A 4,184-nucleotide genomic window follows, 5' to 3' on the forward strand; every position below is an offset into this window, starting at 1 on the left:
TTCCGGACACCAATCTTGGAACTCGGTGGTCTGAGGAGGATATGAAGCACAGTTAGGAAAAAGAACATTTGAGCAATATGCGGCGAATTCCTCTTGCTTTCATTGTATATAAAGTCCCAATTGGTTCTCAAACAGATGACATTGTTTTCCACGTTCAAGTTTCATAATGGGATAACGGAACTGAGTATCAAAATTACTTTCTCTCTTTGGTGGTTAATTAAGGCCAGATAATAGATTCTCAACACGTTTATTCCTATTATTTTTATATCCTCTTTTAACCAGAGGAAATTATATTATCTTTCTTATGGTATGATACCCAAGGCATGAAGTATTATTATAATTAAGGAAAAAAGTAAGAACATTATTATTATTATTATTATTATTATTATTATTATTATTATCATTATTATCATCATCATCATCGTAGTCATCATCATCATCATTATCATCTTTAATTCTAGATATGGTGACGTTTGCATCGGAATCCCAAAAGCATCATTAATTTTTCTCAAAGGGAATACCGGGAAAAAGATTTATAAAAAAGTACTTTTACTTCTCCATCGTCACTCCATGGTGGAGCCAAGTATTCACTGAAAAACGTGTATAGAAAAAAAAATGATGTAATCATTCTATATAGAAGACAAATACTTCAAACACGAAATAAATCTGATGAAATTAAGTCAAGATTTTCGACGAAGAGAACATGGCTAAAAATAGCAGTCCACTTTCAATATTTCTTATTCAGAATTCTACAAAGGTGATGAATGCAAACGCGGTAATTAAGTTAAGTCAAGACTGACTGCATTCGATTAGATTAGATTATTGTATTAGATTATGAGGACACTCTGTCTTCGTTTATTGTCATTTGGAAATGCATGCATTTATTAAGAAATGATACAATGTTCCTCCAGAGTGATATCACAAAAAAAAAACAGGAAAAACCAAAGACTAACACTAACAAGACCACATAATTATAACATATAGTTACAGCAGTGCAAAGCAATACCATATTTTGATAAAGAGCAGACCATGGGAACGGTGAAAGAAGTCTCAAAGTTCCTATTGACTCCCGAATGTCCCCGATAGCAGGCGGAAGAAGGGAGAAACTCTCCCTGCCAGAAACCTACAGGCACCGACAACTGTCGGCGCATTGGAAACACCTGACCACAGCCGACTCTGAGTCCGTCTGAAAACTTCGAGGCTCCGACCAGCCCTTCGATGCCGAGCACCGAGCACCGTCTTTGCACAGAGGTTGGACCCCGTCCCGGCCGCCGAGCAATAAGCAAAGCCAATGACTCGGGGCCTTCCCCTCCGGAGATTCCGGATCACACAGTAGCAGTGGCAGCGAAGAAAACATTTCAGAATTTTCTCCAGATGTTCCTCCGCTCTCTCACGTCTGTCTCCATCAAATAAGGATTGTGCACGGCACCCTACTTGACAGATTACAGATATCATCTTCCATCTCTAAAGGTCCCCTAGCACTAAATTAATTTTTATGCCTCCCGTTCTAAGTAGGCACACGGCTCTTTCCACAGACATCGCCCCGGCCGTAGTGCCCTTCACCAGTTATCCCTCTCCTCTAATCTTTCTCTGGGCATTTATCCCGGCAAGCAGCCAAAATTCTGCACTTGTTCATTCACCTCCTTCCTCCCCTCCATTAAAGGCTGCAACGAGTCCTTCCAGGTAAGGTAACATTTCACCTATGAAATGCTCTGGTCGTCTATTGTAACTATTGTTTCTCTGCTGCCTCCGCTACATCAGTGAGACCTGGTCAATGTGCAGCTCATGTTTCACTCTCGCAACAGAACTTCCCGACAGGCCAACAATTTAATTCCAACTCCCACTGCAACATGACCGTCCACTTGTGTCACGATGTGGACACATTCCGGGTGAAGTAACAAAACCTTGTCTGCCGGTCTTGTAGATTTTATGCCGAAGGCATAAATATGGATTTCTCCTTGGAGTTAAAAGAAGTCGCTTCCCCTCCCCTCGTCTTCAGTTCCCCATTTTGGCCTCTTATGGCTTCTCACCTACCTAGCGCATTCCTTGCTATTCATCCTCGTTCTTTACTTTACTTCATTTTCGCCAAACAATTGATACTAGAGCGTACAATCATCACAGCGATATTTGTTTCTGCCCTTCACGCCCCTGAAGTACAAATCGATAGTAAATATAATAAATCAATAAATTATAGATAATAAATAGAAAAGGTAAAGTAAAGTAGTGCAGAAAAACCGAGAGCCAGGTCCGGATATTTGGAGGGTACGGTCGAGATCCAGGTCATGATCCGTTCAGCAGTCGTATCACAGTTGGAAAGAAGCTGTTCCCAAATCCGGCCGTACCAGTCTTCGAGCTCCTGAGTCTTCTCCCGGATGGAAGAGGGACGAAAAGTGCGTTGACTGGGTGGGTCGTGTCCTTGAGTATCCTGGCAGCACTGCTCCGACAGCGTGCAGTGTAAAGTGAGTCCACGAACGGAAGATTGGTTTGTGTGATGTGCTGCGCCGTGTTCACGATCATCTGCAGCTTCTTTCGGTCTTGGACAGGACAACTTCCATACCAGGTTGTGATGCACCCTAGAAGAATGCTTTCTACGGCGCATCTATAAAAATTAGTGAGGGATTTAGGGGACAGGCCAAACTTATTTTGCTTTCTCAGGAAGTAAAGGCGCTGGTGACCCTTCTTGGCAGTGGGCTCTGCTTGGTTGGACCAAGTCAGGTCACTTGTGGTATTGACCCTGAGAACTTCCATTTCTCTGAAGTGACGCTTCCCTTTCCTGTCAGACTCCTTCTATGCGTCTCTATAGTTTCCCCACCCACTTGCTCTCACCTATCAACTTCTAGCTGTGTTTCCTCACCACCTCCCATCTTTCCATTCAGGTGACTGCCCCTTTCCATACTCTTCCATGAAGGGCTCGCTGAATCGTTTACTCACTGGCATGGACGCACAGACCATGTGCTTAGTTCCAGCAGCGTTTCTGTTGGAGACTTTAGATTTCCGTTGTCTTAATGAGTAAGTTCAAATGTCACAGAAATGTCGACAATATACATCATGAAATTATTTTTTTCTTAGCAAACATCGACGAAAACAGAGGAGTGCCCCAAAGTATGAGTAGCAGTTAAAACGTTCGAACTCCGAAGCACATCCAGCTCCCCCTCCCATGCACAAGCTGCTGCAACGCAGCGATAGCCCCCACCCACCAACAGAAGAATCAGCAAACCCTTCCGACCAGTCATGCGTGCAGCAAACTATCAATTAAGACTCAGACTTGCAGTATCCCAGAAACGACGTGCAGCCGATAATGTGTCATATCACAGGCTCGCTCTCTCCCTAATAAGGGAACAAGAGGTGTCCCCGTTTCACAGTGAGAGGGGGACATAACAAACAACTCGCTGACTTAGGATTTTAAAAGTTTGTTGCGTCGTTCTTCCCGAACTGATTCGGCAGCAGAAAGGCTCTGCTTTCCAGACAGACAATCCACGGCAGTTAACCCGCTGCCGAAGCTCTTGTCTATGCCACGAAGTTATTATTTTTTATATACGCTATAAGATAACATCTCAGTCTGCTTTAGTGAAAAATAGCTTTATCTATTGTTCACAGATCTCCAGCTGTCGGTGCAATATCATTCCGACGCTTTTCTGCACCCTGTGAAGATTAATTTTAGCATTCACATATCACGGTCATTATAATTGCATAAAATTTTAAATGCGCATTGGCATGAAGATAGCGTACAGCCTTAGCTCAACAGAATCACGCTCGAATCCTTGGCCAATGATGCAAATATACTCTACCAATTTTAATTGGCATGTCATTGCCGGTAAGCAAAGTACTCACCCCGGGCTCTCTATGTTCAGCGAAGGACCTCCAGATCTATATAATAATTCTTTCTGTTCGGATCTCTTCTAATTTCTTAAAATATTGCACCATGCATCTGAGTTAAATTCTTAAAGGCATTCCTTTCCACACATTACCATTTGATCTAATTCCAGCTGTAACTGCAGGCAATATTCTTAACAAACCAATGTATCAGTAATTTGATGTCATCGACAGACCTATTAATCATTATATTTGGATTGCAACACAATTCTTCAACCGATACGATGGAAGCAAGGAAAATGATTTTCCTCGATCGCAAAACTGAAAGACAAAAACAATACCTCAGTATGACTCTCTGTGTCCTATCAACA

The sequence above is a fragment of the Mobula hypostoma genome, unplaced genomic scaffold, assembly GCF_963921235.1.
Source record: "Mobula hypostoma unplaced genomic scaffold, sMobHyp1.1 scaffold_115, whole genome shotgun sequence".
In the NCBI taxonomy this organism is placed as follows: domain Eukaryota; kingdom Metazoa; phylum Chordata; class Chondrichthyes; order Myliobatiformes; family Myliobatidae; genus Mobula; species Mobula hypostoma.